Below are 20,348 nucleotides of genomic sequence, written 5' to 3'. Positions count from 1 at the left end.
GCTTTAGCCCTGGGACAAAGCCTTCCCATAAGTCTCCCTCAGAACCCTTCTACTAAAAGTTAGCCCCAGACACAACTGGCAGCCTCTGGGACACAGCTGCTTGCTCCAGCTTGGGGGTGGCTGATTTTCAGACCGATTTGTCAGTGCCTGTAACACATTAAATATTTTAAACAGCACTTTTGCTCTTAATTGTAAAATTATGCTGGCATGTGACCACAAAAAGTTGGTGAGTCTAAGAATCTCAGATCTTGGAATTCTTGACCTTTTGAAGAACTCAGCCATTCTCAGATGTATGACCTGCTTTTATATACTTTGGTCTTTGTGTAGGAATTAGTACCTGTTATAGGCGGAATTGTGTCCCCCTTCTGTTACCATCATTAATTAGTTACTGGATAGGAAAAGAGCAAAGGGGAGGCCAGACATTATAAGTACGGTCAGCTGGGAAGCTTCACCAAGAAGCTACAGCTTCATGCCCCCAGGAAACCACCAGTCCATTCCTTGCAGGTCACTGGGGAAAGGGATTGAACAAAGGGAGAGATATCCATCTCTGGGCACATGCACAGTGAAATAGGGTGGCGCAGGGGAGGTACTTGCCTGTCAGTCTAGCCTGGGGAACAATGGATTTTCTGGGGGGTGAACTCTATCAGAAATGCACAAAATCTTGGAAATTTAATTGGTTAGCTTCTGGTTAAAATTCCCAAACAAAGAGCTCCCTCTTTCTTGTCCGTCCTTGTTCTCTCTTGCTCCATGACCCACACTCACCCCCATGCTCACCTCTTCTCTCTCCCTAGCTGTGGGCTGCAGCTGAGAACACAAGCTAAGTTAAGCAGATGCTGGACTGGACAGAACTTTAATATGGAACAGAATTTCTGGGCAGTGGCCCTGCTGAAGACAAGAATGAACTTTTTCCATGGTGGGACAGACGGAGATGGGACCTTGGAGGGGAACCCCCTTAACATTACATCATCAATAAAAATTTCCACAAACCCCATCCTCCCATGGTGGCCTCAGAAAATTCCTTTCCTCACGTCACCCCAAGAACTCCACTTCTACTGATAACACCTCCACCCCCCACCCCCCCCCCGCAAATTCATATGTTTAAGTCCTAACCCTCAATAGATCAGAATGTGATGTAGTTGAAGAGAGGGTCTTTAAAGAGGCAATTAAGTTAAAATGAATTCATTGAGGTAGGCCTTACCCAATAAGACTGGTGTCCTTGTAAGAGACGAAATTTAGACACAGATATGTACAAAGGGAAGGCCATGTGAAGACACATGGGGAAGAAAACCAACTACAATTCAAGGAGACAGGCTTTATAAGAAACCAACCCTGCTGACACCTTGATCTTATACCTCCAGCCTCTGAGACAATATGTTTTTGTTGTTGAAGCCACCCAGTCTGTGGTACTTTGTTATAGCAGCCATAGAAAACTCATACAGTACCTCTTCCTGACCTTGTCATTAATTCATGTCACTAATAGATGCACTTTCTTTGCAGAATTAAGTTCCTTTGCCAAGAATCATTGTGCTGAGGGTGACCACACATGCTAATTTGCCAGGATAGTTCCAATTTATGCCTACTGTCTTGGCATAATATTTTTAGTGTCCCGCCTTTTCTCTCAAAAGGATCTCATGTAGGGCAATAAATTGCATGGTCACTCAAAATTTGTTTTTTAACTCCAATATTAGTAATTTTCTTTCATATTCTCAGTGCCTTTCATGTCGAATACTTGCCATTTCTTTCATCAAACTGTGATAATTGCTATGTTCCCTTGGTGCCCTAAAATAGTCCAGTTCATGACATGGTTCATCAAGCAGTGGTATTATTCAGTGGTCTATGGTCAGTGGTAAAGAATGAAGATCCACTCCTTCCCTTGAGGAGTGGTGACCCAAGATGAAATGTACATAAATCAGAGTCATTCTGTGTCATCTTATTTCTGTCCTACACAAAGCATATTTTGTACTCTAAGAATTTTTTAATAAAATTTTCTTAAATGTTGTTTAGTCTCCCCATCCAGATTTACTGCAGTGAATTTATGGCAGGCTTCAGAATACAATTAATTCACATTTATATCCCATCCCATCTTGCAGCTGGCTATGGCAATATAATGTTTTTTTGGAAAGCTGATAGGAGAAGCAGAGAAGAGAAGCTCTCTTCTTAAGAAAATGTTAGTGATTAGTGAGTTGGCAGTGTTTCAAATGGCACTGGGAAGCTAACCGTGGTACTACAAATGCAGCCTCATCTCCACTGGATCATCGCAGTAAATACCCTCTCTACCTTGTCTCCCATGTAAAATTAAAATAATAGTAATAAAGACAACAATAATAATTGCATTAGCCATGTAAGAAGTCATTCATCTAGTAGGTCAAAATAAACCTGTAAGCTTGTGACTGAATTAAAAAGGACCAGAAGCCAGAAGACAAGAGAACATACAATTCTTCCTTTTCTTCATGCTCCTTCCTTCCTTCCCTCCCTCCCTCCCTCCCTCCCTCCCTCCCTCCCTCCCTCCCTCCCTCCTTTCTTTCTTTCTTTCTTCTTTCTTTCTTTCTTTCTTTCTTTCTTTCTTTCTTTCTTTCTTTCTTTCTTTCTTTCTTTCTTTCTTTCTTTCTTTCCAGTAGTATAGCTACATGAGGTGCAAGGTGGTAGACAGGGTTTAGGAGTCTCTATTCTACATAAGGTTGACTATTTCTCTCTCTTTTTTTTTAATCCTCACCTGAGGACAACTTTTGCATTTATCTTTCAGATAGAGCAGGAGGGAGAGCGGGAGGAAGAGAGAGAGAGAAACATTGATGCAAGGGAGACATATTAAGTGATTGCCACCCACACGACATCAACCAGGGCCACGGACAAACTGCAACTGAGGTACATGCCCTTAGTGGGAACCGAACCCAGGACTCTCTGGTCCGTGGGCTGACGCTCTAGTCACTGAGCCAAACCGGCCAGGGCAAGTTGACTATTTCTCAATGGCAATATTTTTCTGGAGGAAAGCAAGGTCCACTTGGCTAATGAGAATATAGCCCAGGACTGAGTCCCTTGAGTTCTATTTCTAAGTAGCTGATGTGAACTTAGATATGTCAATTTTCCACTTGGCCCTCAGTGTCACTGTCAGTACATAGGGTACAATGGCATTCAGTGGCCCATTTAACTGGGATGTGTATATAGTGCAGGTGCCAGTGAGAGCTGCTGTGCATATCCACATGAGCCACAGGCCCTGAGCAGCTCTGCAGACATGCGCTGACTCTCCTGGCTAGTTCCCCACAGGCAACATATGTCCACACATGGATTTGGAAAACTGTTCTTCTGAAATAAGGACTGGTGTTTCTAGCCCCAGGAGATAATTTATGTAATTATGATGAGGGAATAAACAGAGCACAGGATGGTTTCCAGTCTTTATGTCCTGTATTTTGTCAAGAGACATTCTGGCAAGGTTTCTTTTAATAACATTGCTATTAGAGAATTGAAGAAACCTGTTTCTTTGTGCTCCAAATGCATTTGAAAGGAAATGCTGTAATTGGTCATCATCACAGTCAATCATAGTGGGTGTAGAAGAGGGAAGCAGACCATTAAAATAGGAGAAGGAATGAGGAATGACCAGGGAGTGTTTGTGGACAAAGCTTTCTGTCTATATAGTTCAAGTCTTGATGGGTTGTGTGTGGAGTCAGGGGAGCAATGATCAAATCTCTATTCAGAGCTCAGAAGCTTTTCAGAGCACCACTGCAGGGCTGAGAAACAAAGTCAAATACTTTATCACTTAATGATTTAAAAAAAGAAAAGAATAAGGATGATTTGAAAAAAAAAATTCTCTAGATTTATATCATCTGTTCTTAGATCTCTGTATATTTCAATCAAAGATTTATAAAACAAACAAACAAACAATACAACTAAAAAAAATGAAACATCTACTTGTAACTTTGAAGACTTGGCAGAAAGAAAATAGCGTTCTCCAATTTTTTTTCCTGAACATACCACTTTGAAATCATCAATTCAGATACCTAGAAATCTCATTTATAAAGGCCCAGGAATGGGCCCTATTGTAACCCCATTTGCTGAGGCAGTCCATTTTATTTTTTCAACCAATGAAAGGCTTATACCTTGCAGGGTCTTCAACCCACAAAACATAGCAGTTTAGCATTAGGATGGGCGTGCCATGACTTCCCCTAATGCTGTCAGAAGGCGTATTCCCCACTCTTCATATCTTTGATATGGGGCACTAGCTCTGCCTGCTATATTTCCATCTAGGTTTCTTGGGATCCCCAAGGTTTCTATATCACTGGGCAGGTGGGGAGGTATTCTTCTCTTCCTCACTGAGCTTGACTTGTTTTGGGAATGAACTGGCAGTGTAAGTGATGCTGACAATAACTCCAGCCTGCTCACTCAAAATTGTACCCTGTCCCATTTCACTAGTGTAGATGTCCCCTTGGTTCTCAGTGACTGCTCTCGAATTGGATTGATCCACTCTTAGCCTTGGTTTTAGTGCCTTCTACCCAAGGCAGCCTTGGATACTAGATACCGTGAGGAAAACAATAAAGACTCTGGGTCAATGGAACTAAGTCTTTTGGCCAAAGAAAAGAGATGTAAATTGCCTCTGAACCCTAGGGATAGAGTGATGGTCCCCTGAGAAGGGTATGGTGATGGTCCAAGGAGACGGTTGAGAGGGAAAATCAAGATGCTGGCCTTAAATCCTTCCAAGCCACTCTCTGGAAAACTCCACAGTTTTTGAGTAAAAGCTGATCTTTAGGAAACTGGAAAGAGGATATAAAAAGCTTATGTCACTTAAATGCTGAAAGAGTAATGGTTTCTGACTCTAAGAGGCAGGATAAGGTCTCTTGCATAGAGCAGTAGAAGCAGCACTAGGAAAAGCAACTACAGAGAAAACCGGCAGCTTTCAAGAAGCAAAAAAGTGTGTGAGCCACCCAAAACTCACAGAAAGGAAACAGGGATTGATATTTTAGAATTCCAAATTGGAATCCTATTCTACTGTGATTGCCCCCAAAATTGATTCACAGGAAGATAAGAGTCACACAAGGATAATATTATTTGATTCACTATCTGAGAAGACACTTTGAGACATTCAGGTACTACATTTATATATGTGTATGTGTGTGAAGTTGTATACATATAGTATATGTATATTATATATCACATATAGTATATGTGTATTTAATATATATTACATATATTAATGTATATATATTAAGCACTATCAATAAGATTTTTTTTTGTAAAATTTATAAGAAGAACAATTTCAGCACAAAATTGACCTACTTTAGGAGGTCTTCCTAGATTAATCTCATCCAATTTCCTACATGAAATAGAAATTGATTAGTTTGAGGTTTACTTTTTCATTCATTCAACACTGTATGGTAATTGACAATTTTTATTCTATTTATCACTCCTGTTTGAGGCCTCTTGGCAATATTACTATCTCTGGTGCGTGATGAAAGGAGTTACATACAGCCAGGCTGCAGTGCAGCCTGGCTTCACCCTTTAAAGACAGTACCCCAATCTCCCTCTAGCTTATATCTTTCATGCATTTGTTTTTCCTCATCCCAATTATTTTATTCATGTATTTATTCATTTTGTATCTATTTATTGAGCACCTACTAAGAGCCACATACTACATTTGGTACTGGTGTTGTCATAAATACTGATGGACCCAATTACTCTCTTCTCCATGTACTCAATCAGCTCTGTGCTAGCACCCCTATAAGCCAACCCACCTGTTTTCTCCCAACTGTTTTTCATAGTTCATGGGCTCAGGTAAGATCATGGCTTGCTCTGCCAACACTGCATGCACCTAGGCAGGTCATGGATTATTAATGCATAGGTGGGTATTGTTAGGTTTTTTCCTGGACTTTGTGATAGTCTAAACCATTTTTCTAAATTGAGAAAAAGTACTTTGCATACTTTCATGCATGTTGGTTATATTTATAGTCAAATAGATTATAAAGTGCCTTGAGGATAGGTAAGTAAGGAATTCTTTTAATTCCTCCAGATCCTAGTATAGAGCTTTGATTAAATAATATATGCTAGTTAATTGAATGGATATGTAGAAGAATGAACCTCATACATAATGTCTATGAGCCTGTGGTTAAAAGTTCCATTTGAACATAAAAAGTTTTTTTCCTTGAAAAGCCAAGAAAACTTGCACCAGCACCATTTTGACTCAATTAGGGGCTCAAATTAAGGACAGAAAAATGTGTTGGAGTTAATTACCTTAATTTTTTCTTGTGCCTCGCTTTAGCTGCCAAATTCCATGAGATCAAATACATGATAAGGGAAGTCTGCAAAAAACAGATAGCGTCATGATTCTACTGTAGCCTATCAGTTCATGGAATTTTCCTGCTCCAAGATCCCAAAATATCCCTTACTTCTTGGATTATGTCTATAATCAAGTTGTTGCTATGCACACATGGATCATTACTCTTCCATACCTGCATCTTTTAATGCAGAATTTCCTAGAAACACAGAATTAAAGTGGAAGCTGAGACGTCATTTGCAGTTGAAGGCTCCAGAAATCTAGATGAAAGTATAATTATTGATACCACTGAATATTAGGGTTCTCTAGAGAAACAAAACCAATAAGATATATAGATGTAGATACATATAGATGTGGGAGATTTATGTTAAGCAACGGACTCATGTAATTAGAGACTAGAAAGTTCAAATGTGCAGTGTGGATCAGCAACCTGGAGACTCAGGAGAGCCGAAGGGGCAGATGAATTCCTAAGGGAGTCTGCGGGAGAATTCCCTCTTGCCAGGGGAAGCTGAACTTTTTGTTCTATTCAGTCCTTCAGTTGATTGGATAAGACCCACCTACTAATTATGGAGGGAAATCTGTTCCCTTAAATTTCACCAATTTAAATGTTAATTTTATCCCGAACACCTTCCAAATTGACACATACAACTAACCATCACACGCTACATGGTCCCAAACATAGCCCCTGGAGACACACTACATCATCCAAAACAAGAAGAGAGCTCCCAGAGGGAAGTAAGTAAATAAGTAAGAGAAATAAGTGAGTAAGAAGGTAAGTAAGTAAGTAAGATGGCTCTGGTGCCCAGCTGGCTTTGATAGGTATCCAGAGAGAAGAGGAAGAGGGAGACAAGGAGACAGAAAAATGTGTGCAAGTCTGCACATGCTCAATGCCACTGTGAGCTGCTCAGCATTCATGGACACCCTCAGCTTCAACCCTGGGGCAGAACTGGAAACCAGTTCTTTAAGCCAAGCCCAAGTATTATTACAGTTTGTTTCTGAGTAAGAAAACGAGCCTGCGTTCAGCTGCTGCTCTCTTCTTGGCTGTTCAAGGAGTTGTTGAGGATTTTAGGCAGAGTTCTTGGTTTAAGACTGCCTGGGTGAATTCTTGATGACAATCACCTCAGGTCACCTTTGCAGTAGCCCAGAGGAAATATTCAATTTAAGCAAATGTATCAGACATGGGTTTCCCTTTATCAATCCATGCTGACTGACCTTTAATGAATTAGAGAGAAATCCATTCCACATTGTCTGAATAAAGATGTAAGACCGATGCATAAATCTTGACTTTAAGAAGAGGTAAATTCAAACCAGAGTTAGGAGCTCATGCCTTTTGAGGCCATAACAAGGGTATTAGTAACTCACAGTTACATAATTATTTGAGTCTATTTATATCTCAAGAACCCTAAATTCCATTTCTTTAGCTCTCATGGTATCAACTCAGACACTCCAAGTTTGGAGTATTCGTGAAACCCACTGCCTCCAATGCTGTCCTGTTCAGAGTTTTTCACAGCATTTCTTTGTTAGACAGAAGTCTGTGGCTTCCTTTGTCCTTTTGTTTATTTGTGTTCATTTGGTAGAAGAATAACTCATTCATCCCTTGCTGAGCCAGTCTGATTGAAAAAAGAAATTCAGAACTTGTTTTTAGTCTGTTCCTTTTAAAACTGTCCCCTTCAACCCAATTTTGCTCTCAAGAGATATGACCATTGTGGAAATTAAATTATAATTAGGGTCAAGGACTTTGAAATAATGACCCCCAGACTGACCCCTCTGTCTGTACTTTTAAGTGTCTCCTGTCGGCGCACCCAGTGTTGGGTTCTGGGCCATTTTAAACCTGTTTCCAGAACTGCCACCTGACACTTAACCGTCTCACAATGCTTGGCCGTAGTAAATGCATCTGTTATATGGTACAGCACTAAATGCTTTCCTGAAACCCAGATAAATTATGTCTGCTGATTTGGTAATGTGGCCCAAGAATTCAATTTAGGTGAATTTATCAGACATGGCCTTCCCTTTATCAATCCATGCTGACTGACCTTTAATAAATTAGAGATAAATCCATTCCGTATTGGTTGATGTAACATCTGAGTGGAAAAGTAATCGGCACCGGATCTACAAACATGCCCTGCCTAATTTCCTGCCCTTAATGTGCTCCAGTCTGTGACAGGGTGCAGGGAGTCTTGTTCAAATTGCTTCGGACTCATGAAGAGTCAAGTGGGATGTGAAGTTGGGGGAAACGGAAGGTTCTTTATGCCGGAGAGGTGCAGGGAGGGGCCGCACGGTTTCTTCATCAGGGTGGGCTTTGTGAGGCCAGGCTGCTAGAAAGAGTGGCCGTGGGGTTTCAGGGCAGTTCTTTCCCATCTCTGGGCCTCAGTTTCCTCAGCTGTGAAGTGAAGTTGCCCGGAGAGGCAGTCTCTAAGTTCCCTTTCACCTCTAATAACCCTCAGCTTCAAGGAAACAAAGCAGGGAACAATTACTTGTACTCCAAGGTCAAATGAGACTGGCATTAAGACTGTCCTGATGCTCGGCCAGGATCCTGAATTCAGTCAAACTAACGGGGCCAAGATGAAATTGATCCAGTTTTGAAGATCAGACGGATTCAGAAGCAAGCAACAGGAGAGTTCTGTGTTATTCCAGAAGCCTTATGAGAAGAAGTAAAATTTCAAAACATTGCCAGAGATGTTCTCTGTAGTCCTTGTCTTTGTAATGATATATTTGAATTTTAATGAGTTTAAGATATTGATACCTGCTGAGTTAAAGGAAAGCTTAATCCAATTTATAACTTATTTGATATTGGGACCAATTTGTTTGCTTGTTTTGGGTGTTGTTTTTTCCCCCCACAACTGCAATGCCTACTCAAGTCCTAAGAAGAGCTGTTTTCCAATTTGGCTGTACATGGCTATCTTAGTGAGGTTTACAAAACTTGCCAAATGTGAAAATACTTGCTTAAGCTGCTTTTGAGTTGCCCCTGGAAGGTTTTAATACAGAATGGGGCAAAAGTAGGTTTACAATTGTTCATATGGAAAATAATATAATAATTAATAAATAATAATATAAGAATAAACTGTTTCTTGTATTCAAAGCTTGTAAACTTAAACTTTTGCTACACCCTGTATTTTTTCTCCAATTTTTTTTTTTTTTTTTTATCCTCACCCGAGGACATTTTTCCATTTTTTGTTCAGATAGAGTGGGAGGGAGAGAGAGGAACAGAGAGAGAGAGAGAAACATCGATGTGAAAGGAACACATCGAGTGGCTGCCACCCTCACGACCGACCAGGGCCGGGGACAAACTGCAATGAGGTACGCGCCCTTAGCGGGAACCAAACCTGGGTCTCTCAGGACTGCAGGCTGACGCTCTAACCGCTGAGCCAAACCGGCCAGGGTTCCAATTTTTATTAATTTATTTTTGTTACAGATGTTTCTCCTTTTTCCCCCCTAGACCCCCTCCTCCTCACCCCACCTCCCCACCCCCTGGCATTGTTGTCTATGTCCATTGGTTATGCACATGTGCATATAAGTTCTTTGGTTCATCTCATCCCTCCTCTCCTGCCCCCTTACTCTGAGGTTTGTCAGTCTGAACTATACTCCTTTTTATGTCTCTGGGTCTATTTCATTCTTCAGCCCACTTTATTAATTATATTCCACAAATAAGTGAGATCATGTGGTATTTGTCTTTCTCTGATTAGCTTATTTGGCTTAGCTTAATACTCTCCAGGTTTCTCCATGCTGTCTCAAAGGATAAGAGATCTTTCTTTCTTACAGCTGCATAGTAAGTATATGTACCACAGCTTTTGTATCCACTCATCTATTGATGGACACTTAGGCTGTTTCCATACCTTAGCGATTGTAAATAGTGCTGCTATGAACATAGGCATACATATATTCTTTCTGATTGGTGTCTCAGGCTTCTTAGGATATATTCCTAGAAGTGGGATCACTGGGTCAAATGGCAGTTCAACTTTTAATTTTTTGAGGTAACACCATATTGTTTTCCATAGTGGCTGCACCAGTCTGCATTCCCACCAGCAGTGTACTAGAGTCTCCTTTTCTCCACACCCTCACCAACACTTGTTTTATGATTTGTTGATGGCAGCCATTCTGACAGGTGTGAGGTGATACCTCATTGTTGTTTTAATTTGCATCTCTCTGATGATTAGTGATGTTGAGCATTTCTTCATATGTCTCTTGGCCATTTGTATGTCCTTTTTGGAGAGGTATCTATTTAGTTCCTCTGCCCATTTTTAATTGGGTTCTTTGTCTTTCTTTTGTTGAGTTGTATGAGCACTCTATGTATTTTAGAAATTAACCCCTTATCTGATGTATCATTGGTGATTATGTTCTCCCATACAGTGGGTTCCCTTTCCATTGTGATGGTTGTTTCTTTTGTTGTGTATGATGTCTGAAATTTTGTTGCCTACATTTTCTTCTAGGATTTTTATGGAATTCACGAGTCACATTTAAGTCTTTTATCCATTTTGAGTTTATTATTGTGTATAGTGTAAGTTGATAGTCTAGTTTAATTTTTTTACATGTAGCTGTCCAATTTTCCCAACACCATTTATTAAAGAGGCTGTCTTTACTTCATTGTGTTCTCTTGCCACTTTTGTCAAATATTAATTGAGCATAATGTTTTGGGTCCATTTCTTGGTTCTCTTTTCTATTCCATTGATCTATATGCCTATTCTTGTGTCAGTACCAGGCTATTTTGATTCCAGTAACTTTGTGGTGTAAACTAATATCTGGTACTGTGATCTCTTCTATTTTGTTGTGGCTATTTGGGGTCTTTTTTGGTTCCATATGAACTTTTGAGGTATTTGTTCTAGTTCTGTAAAATATCTCATTGGTATTTTAATGGGGATGGCATTAAATCTATAGATTGCTTTGGGTAGTATGGACATTTTACTTTTTTGGCTAAGTTTATTCCTAGGTATCTTAATGTTTCTGCTGCAATGGTAAATGGGATTGCTTTTTTAGTTTCTCTTTCTGTGAGTTCATTATTGGTTTATAAGAATGCCATCCATTTCTCCATGTTAATTTTTATCCTGCTACCTTGCTGAATTTGTTTATTAAGTCTTGCAGATTTCGATGAAGTCTTTAGGGTTTTCTATGTATAAAATCATGTCATCTGTGAATAATGACAGTTTTGCTTCCTCCTTTCCAATTTGGATCTTTTTTATTTTTATTTTTTCTTCGTGTCTGATTGCTATGAACAGGACTTCCAGTACTATGTTAAATAAGAATGGCAAAAGTGGGCATCTCTGTCTTGTTCCTGTTCTTAAGGGAAATGCTTTTAGTTTTTGCCCATTAAGTATGATGTTGGCTGTAGGTCTTTCATATATGGCCTTTATTATATTGAGATACAATTCCTCTATTCCCACAGTGCTGAGCGTTTTTATCAGAAATGGGTGCTGGATTTTGTCAAATGCTTTTTTAGCATCTATTTATATGATTATATGGTTTTTATCTTTCATTTTGTTTATGTGGTGTATCACATTTATTGATTTGCAAATATTGTACCAGCCTTGCATCCCTGGAATGAATCCCACTTGGTCATGGTGAATAGTTTTTTAAAGCCACACCCTGTGTTTAAAGATGTCAACCTAGCACATAAATAAACACACAGGCAAACATGTATTTATTTAAAAATCTATGGCTCTTTTAATAGCCCTACATTTTGGACGGATTAAGAGGGTGGCAGAAACTTTCCTGTTTGAACTGGTGACATGTAGAGGAATCTTAAGTACATTGGGTTTGAACTAGCTTGGTAGGAGAAGCGCTGCAGTAAGGCCGAGAGACACAGAATGGTGCCCTGAGAAGGTGGCAGTCCTATGCAGCCCTGACATCCACAATGATTGTTAACAGACCACATTTCTCCTCATTTTCACCCCTACTTCAATTTCTAGCATGCTAACAGCATACTCTATTTCTGAGTTATTAAGTTACATATTTCTTGTATGGATTTTTTTTTATTGTGGACTCTATTACAAATATCTCCCCTTCTCCTGCACTTTTGCATCCCTCCTCCTTGCCAATGCCCACCCCAAGACTTCACCGCATTATTGTCTGTGTCCATGGGCTGTGCATATATGCTGCATACATATTCTTTGGTTGCTCTCTTCTTTTCTTCACCACCCTCCACTCCTCTGAGGTCTGTCAGTCTATTCCATGTATCCACGCCTCCGGTCCTATTTTGTTCATCAGTTTATTTTGTTCTTAAGATTCCACATATAAGTAAGATCATGTGATGTTTGTCTTTCCCTGACTGGCTTATTTTGCATAGCATGCCGTCCATCCATGCTGTCACAAAGGGTAAGAGTTCCTTCTTTTTTACAGCTGTGTACTATTGCATTGTGTAAATGTACCGTAATTTTTATCCATTCACCTACTGATGGGTATTTGGGCTGTTTCCCAATCTTCACTATTATAAATAATGCTAGTATGAACGTAAGGTTGCATATATTCTTTATGATCAGTGTTTTGGGATTTTTAGGATATATACCTAGAAGTGGGAGTGCTGGGTCAAAAGGCAGTTGCATTTTTAATTTTTTGAGGAAACTCCATACTGTCTTCCATAGTGGCTGCACCAGTCTGCATTCCCACCAGCAATGTACTAGGATTCCGTTTTCTCCACATCCTTGCCAGCACTTGATATTTGTTGATTTATTAATAGTTACTATTTTGACTGGTGTGGGTGATAGCTCATTGTAGTTTTTATTTGCATCTTTCTGTTTATTAGTGACCTTGAGCATTTTTTCATATGTCTATTGGCCATCTGTATGTCCTCTTGAAGAGTATCTATTCAGGGCATTGCCCATTTTATTTTATAGAATTGGTTGCTTTTCTTCCTGGTGTTGAGTTGTATAAGTTCTTTATATACTTTGGGTATTAACCCATTACCTGATAAATCATTGGTGAATATTTTCTCCCATAAGATGGGTTTCCTTTTCATTTTGTTGATGGTTTCTATTCCTGTGCAGAAGACTTTTAGTCTGCTGTAGTCTCATTTGCTAATTTTTTTCCTGATTCCCTTTCTTTTGGAGACATATTGGCAAAAATATTGCTCTCAAAGATATCTGAAATTTTACTGCCTATGTTTTCTTATAGGATATTTATGGTTTCACAACTTACATTTGAGTCTTTCATCCATTTTGAGCTTATTTGTGTGTGTGGTGAAGATTGGTAGTCTACTTGAATTTTTTGCATTTTACTGACCAGTTTTCCCAACATCATTTATTGAAGAGACTGTCTTTACTCCACTGTATGCTCTTGTCTTCTTTGTGAATATTAACTGGCCATAAAGGCATGGGTTGGTTTCTGGGTTCTCTATTTTGTTCCATTGATCTATATGCCTATTCTTGTGCCAGTACCAGGCTGTTTTGAGTACAATGGCTTTATAATATAGTTTGATATTCAATAATGTGATTCTTCCAACTTAGCTCTTTTATCTCAAGATTGCTGAGGCTATTTGGAGCCTTTTTGGTTCCATGAACACTTTTAGAGTATTTGTTCTAGATCTATGAAATATGCCATTGGTATTTTATTTTTTGGTGGTACGTGCCCCTGGCTGGAACCGAACCCAGGACTCTCTGGTTCACAGGCCGATGCTCAACCACTGAGCCAAACTGGCCAGGGCACCATTGGTATTTTAATAGAAATTGCATTGAATGTTTTGGGTGGTATGGACATTTTAATGATGGTGATTATTCTGATCCATGACAACACTATATGCTTCCACTTGTTTGTATCTTCTATTTTTTTTCCCAGTGATTTGTATAACTTTCCTGGGTATAGGTCTTTTATCTCCTTGGTTAAATTTATTCTTAGATACCTTATATTTTGTTGTTGTTGTTGCAATGGTAAATAGGATTGTTTTCCTGGTTTCTCTTTCTGAGAGTTTATTATTGGTGTATAAAAATGCCAACACATACAAATGGCCAAGAGACATATAAGAAATGCTCAACATCACTAGTCATCAGAGAGATGCAGATTAAAACAACAACGAGGTATCACCTCACACTTGTCAGAATGGCCGCCATCAACAAATCACCAAACAACAAGTGTTGGCGAGGGTGTGGAGGAAAGGAAACTCTAGTACACTGCAGGTGGGAATGCAGACTGGTGCAGCCACTATGGAAAACAACATGGTTACCTCAAAAAATTAAAAATTGAACTGCCATTTGACCCAGTGATCCCACTTCTAGGAATATACCCTAAGAAGCCTGAAACACCAATCAGAAAGAATATATGTACCCCTGTGTTCATAGCAGCACTATTAACAATAGCTAAGATCTGGAAACAACCCAAGTGTCCATCAGTAGACGAATGGATAAAAAAGTGGTGGTATATATACACGATAGGGTATGCAACAGTAAGAAAGAAAGATCTCTTATCTTTTGAGACGACATGGAGGGACCTGGAAAGTATTATCCTAAGTGAAACAAGCCAAGCAGAAAAAGACAGATACCACATGCTCTCACTTATTTTTGGAATATAATGAACATAACAGTTTGAGGAATAGGGTAGACCTAGAAACATGGAAATAGGGTACAGACTGACAACCTTCAGAAAAGGGGATGGTGGGGGGAGAGAAGAGATAGACCACAGAACTTATATGCATGTACACATAACCAATGGACATGGACAACAAAGCTGGGGATGGGGCGGAGGGTGTCAATGGGGTAAAAAAGGAGAAACATCTGTAACAAAAATAAAATTTAAAAAAATGCCAACAATTTCTGGATATTAATTTTGTATCCTGCTACATTGCCAAATTTATTTACTAAGTATAGTAGTTTTTTGGTGGATTCTTTAGGATTTTCTATATACAATATAATGTTATCTGTGAATAATGACAGTTTTACTTCCCCTTTCTAATTCACATGCATTTTGTTTTATTTTTTTCTTGTCTGATGGCTGTGGCTGTTTTGAATAAGAGTGGTGAATGTGGACACCTCTGTCTTGTTCATGATCTTAAGGGAAACACTTGAATTTCTGCCCATCAAGTATGATGTTGGCTATAGGCTTTTCATATATGGCTTTTATTATGTTGAGCTATGATCTCTCTATTCCCACTTTGTTAAGAGTTTTTATCATAAATGGGTGCTGGATTTTGTCAGATGCTTTTTCTGCATCTATTGATAAGATTATGTAATTTTTATTCTTAATTTTGTTTAAGTGGTGTACCACACTTATCGATTTGCAAATATTATACAAAACTTACATACATGGAATAAACCCACTTGTTACTGGTGTATGATTTTTATTTTATTTATTTATATTTATTTATTTATTTATTTATTTATTTTTCCTCACCCGAGGACATTTTTCCATTTTTTGTTCAGGTAGAGTGGGAGAGAGAGAGAGGAGGAGAGAGAGAGAGAGGGAGAGAGAGAGAGAGAGAGAGAGAGAGAGAGAGAGAGAGAGAGAGAGAGAAACATCGACGTGAAAAGGACACATCCAGTGATTGCCACTGCACAACCAACCAGGGCTGGGAACAAACTGCATCTGAGGTACACGCCCTTAGTGGAAACCAAACCTGGGTTTCTCTGGACTGCAGGCCAACACTCTAACTGCTGAGCTAACCCGGCCAGGGCTGGTGTATGATTTTTAAAATGTATTGCTGGATCCAATTTGCTAATAATTTTTTTTGAGGATTTTAGCATCTATGTCCATCAGGGATATTGGCCTGTAATTTTCTTTCTTTGTAGTGTCTTTATCTGGGTTTGGAATTAGAATAAAGTTGGCCTTGTGAAAAGAGCTTGGAAGTCTTCCCTTCTCTTGAATTTTGGAAAAGTTTGAGGAGACAGGTTTTAGTTCTCTTTTTTCTCTTTTGAATTTTTGGTAAAATTTACCTGTGAAGCCATGTGCTCCAGGGCTTTTATTTGCTTGGAGGTTTTTTTTGTTTTTGTTTTTATTAAAAATTCATCAGCTATTATGATTCTACTCAGATTTTCCAATTTCTCCTGATTAAGTTTTCAAATATTGTATATTTCTAGTAATTTGTCCATTTTGCCTAGGTTATCTGATTTTTTGGCATATAGTTGTTCATAATATTTTCTTTCAATGCTTTGTATCTATGTGATGTCAATTATTACTTCACTTCTTTTGTTTCTGATTTAATATATTTGGGTCTTCCCTCTTTGTTTCTTGATGAGTCTGGCTAAAGGTTCACCAGCCTTGTTTATCTTTTCCAAGAACCAGCTCTTGGTTTCATTGATTTTTTTGTATTGTATTTTTATTTTCTACTTCATTTATTTCCACTTTGATCTTTATTATTTTCTTCCTTTTTCTTAATTTGAGCTTTTCATGTTGATCTCTTTCTAGTTCTTTTAGTTGCATGGTTAGATTGCTTATTTGAGATTTTTCTTATTTCTTAAGGTAGGCCTGCTATGAATTTCTCTCTCAGGTTGCTTTTGCTGTGTCCCACAGATTTGGGGCTGTTGTGTGTTCATTTTTGTTTGTTTCCAGGATTTTTTTTTCTTCCTTGATCTCATTGGTAACCCATTCATTGTTTAATAATATATTATTTAACCTTCATGTGTTTGAATGTTTTTGAGTTTTTTAATTGTAATTGATTTCTAGTTTCATACCACTGTGATCCGAGAAGATGCTTGATATGATTTCTATCTTTTTGAATTAGATAGGTCTTATTTTGTGTCCTAAGATATTATTTATCTTTGAGAATGTCCCATGTGCACTTGAAAAGAATGTATATTCTGCCACTTTGGGATGGTATGTTCTGTAAATATCAATTAAATCCATCTGATCTAGTGTGTCCTTTAAAGTCACTGTTTTCTTGTTGAATTTTTTGTCTGGAAGATCTATCCAGTGATATCAGTGGGGCATTAAAGTCCCCTAACAGTGATTGTGTTGCTATCACTCATTCTTTTAAAGTCCTCCAAGAGTTTTTATATATGTAGAAGTTCCAACATTGAGTGCGTATAATTTTATCAGAATTATATCCTTTTTTTGTATTAATTTTTTAATGTTATGTAGTGACTTTCTTTGTCTCTTATTATGTCTTTGTTTTGAAGTCTCCTTTGTCAGATATAAGTATTGCTACCCTAGAATTGTTTCTATTTCCATTTGTATAGAACTTTTTTTTTTCTATTCTTTCACTTTTTTTGTGAGTGAAAGTCTTTTTTTTCTGAGATAGGTCTTCTGTAGACAGCATATATATGGGTCATGTTTTCTTATCTATTCAGCCACCCTATGTCTTTTAAAAAATATATATTTTTTGTATATTGATTTAGAGGGAGAGAGAGAAAGATAGGAACATTGATAAGAGAGAACATCGACTGGCCACCTCCTGCATGCCTCCCACTGGGGATTGGGCCCACAACCTGGGCATGTGCCCTGACTGGGAATTGAACTGGTGACCTCTTGGTGCATGGGTTGATGCTCAACTCCTGAGCCACATCAGCAGGGCCACCTATGTCTTTTAATTGGAGCATCCAATCCATTTTCATTTAAGGTTATAATATATAGGTACTTAATTATTGCCATTTTCATTCTCTATGCCTATGTGTTTTTTTCCTTCTATTTCTTCTTTGTCATAAACAGTCCCTTTAACATTTTTTGCAATGCTGGTTTGACGGTAATAAATTCTTTTAGCCTATTTTGTATGGAAAGCTCTTTATTTCACCTTCTATTTTGTTTTTAAATAATTTTTTTCTTTATTGGTTTTAGAGAGAGAGCAAAGGAGAGAGAGAAAGAGAGAAACACTAATGAGTGAGAACATCAATTGGCCACTTCCTGCATGCCCCCCATGGGGGTTTGGGCCCACAACCTGGGCATGTGCCCTGATCAGAAATTGAACTGGTGACCCCTTGATGCATGGGTTGATGCTCAAACACTGAGCCACACCAGCTAGACTCACCTTCCATTTTGAATGATACACTTGCTAGATGAAGTAGTCTTGGTTTCAGATCCTTGCTTTTTATTGCCTTGAATACTTCATGCCATTCCTTTCTGGCCTGTAGTGTTTCTATCAAAAAATCAGCTGACAGCCATACAGGAGCTCCTTTGTAGGTAACAAATTGCTTTTTCTTGCTGCCTTTATGATTCTCTCTGTGTCTTTAATTTTTGGCATTGTAGTTATGATATGTCTTGGCATAGATTTCTTTGGATTCATCTTGATTGGGAGTCTCTGTGCTTCCTGAAGTCATAACTTTTTTATTCATCAGGTTAGGAAATTTTTATGTCATTATTTCTTCAAATATGTTCTCTAACTGTTGCTCACTTTTTTATCCTTCTGGTACTCCTATGATGTGCATATTTTTACGTTTCATGTGTCCCAAAGCTCCTTTAAATTGTCCTGATTTCTAATTATTTTTTCTTTTTGGTTCTCTAATTGAGTGATTTTTTTTTTCTACCCTGGCTTATAATTCAGGGATAAGAGTGTCTGCTTCCTCTTATCTACTGTTTATTTCTTCCACTGCATTCTTTATTTCTGCTATATCATTTTACATTTCCAAGTGGTTGTTTTTCATGGTTTCTATGTCTTTCTTTCATGCTGTTTGCCATCCTTATGATCATTTCTCTGAACCCTATATCTGATTACTTGCTTATCACCATTTCATTTAGCTCTTCTTCTGGAGAATTCTCTTGTTCTTTCATTTGGGGACTGTTTCTTTGTCTTCCCATTTTGGCTCCCTCTTCATGCTTGTTTTTATTTATTAGGTAGATCTGCTATGACTCCCAGTCATGGTGGGGTGGCCTTCTGTGGTGGGTGCCTTGTGGGATCCAGTCAAATAGTCTCTGTGATCTTCTGACCAGGATGCCCTAGGAATGTCCCTTGTGTGGGTTATGTGAGCCTTCCTATTGTAATTGGCTCTTGAATGCTGTTTTTGTTTCATGGGTGGGTTTGATCCTCAGACTGGCTGACTATGAGGCTCAACCTCAACCTCATTGCAACAACTGTTATACAGGTGCCAACAGAACAAAACAAAACAGAGAAAAGCCAAACTGAAAACAACAACAACACATACAATAAAAAATAATAACAAGAACAGAAACTACCTCACCAACAACAAAAATAATAAGAAAACAGAAGAAAAAAAGAGAAAAGAATATTATAATATAAGAGACCAAGAGAATTAGAGCAGAAAGAAGGAAATGAGAAAGGAAAATGTGAAAGAAAAGAAGGTGGAGAAAATAAAGAAAAAATTAGAATAGAAAAAAAGAAGAAAAAATATATATGAATATTAAAAATAATTTAAAAGTTAATAATAATTAATAAAATATGTGGAATAGAAAGAGGAAAATGAAAAGAAAATTAAAATAAAATGGCCAAAGAGAAAGAAAAATAGATGGAGAAAAGAAAAAAGAGAAATAAGGGAAATGAGACAAAAAAAGAGAAGAAATGATGTGAAATATAAAAAAAATAGAGAAGATTGTACAGAAAATAAAAATAAAGAAATAAAGAGAAAATAAAAAAGGAATAAAATGGAATTTGGCTCTGCAGATTTTGGAGCCTACTGCATTCACCCTTTGGATCTGTTATTTGTGGCGCTTTTTGGAATGTGCTCCAATGTTGTCCAAGACTGGCCCCTTGGTGTGTCAGTCACAGGCCTCCCAGTAAGTTCCCTGGTGCAATCAATGTCAGTTGCTATTCCTGCCTGGCTTTGTGCCACCAGTCTGACACTTGGCTGGTCAGAGCCTGGAACAGTTCGGTGGGTGGGTCCTCTGAAGCCCAGAGACTGGGTCAGCCTCAGGTCTCACCCCTTGAATATTTCTGCTCTGAGTTTCTTTCCCTTCTGGTGAACTTCACTCTGCCTGGGCATTCAGCACCTGGACACTGTTGTTTAAACAGACTCATGTTATGGGTAGTGCTTCTAATCTGTAGGAGTGGGGTCCAGTACTTCCTCTTTTTCCCAGGGCTGTGCTGGCTGTACTCACTGGGGAGCTCAGATCTTCTTCCCTGTACTGCTGCCAAAGGACCCAATACCTGCCCTTTTGTCTTCTGACAGAAACTCACCCAGGGGACACTTTTGCACCACCTCAGCCCCTCCTGGTTCCCTGGCACTCCCTCGCTGCCACTGGAAGCAGGAGGGATCACAATAAAAAAAATCAACCCCACTTGGCACTCTAA

Source organism: Molossus molossus, unplaced genomic scaffold (genome assembly GCF_014108415.1).
Source record: "Molossus molossus isolate mMolMol1 unplaced genomic scaffold, mMolMol1.p scaffold_m16_p_16, whole genome shotgun sequence".
NCBI classification, from domain to species: Eukaryota; Metazoa; Chordata; class Mammalia; order Chiroptera; family Molossidae; genus Molossus; species Molossus molossus.
Note: the sequence above shows the minus strand (reverse complement) of the source record.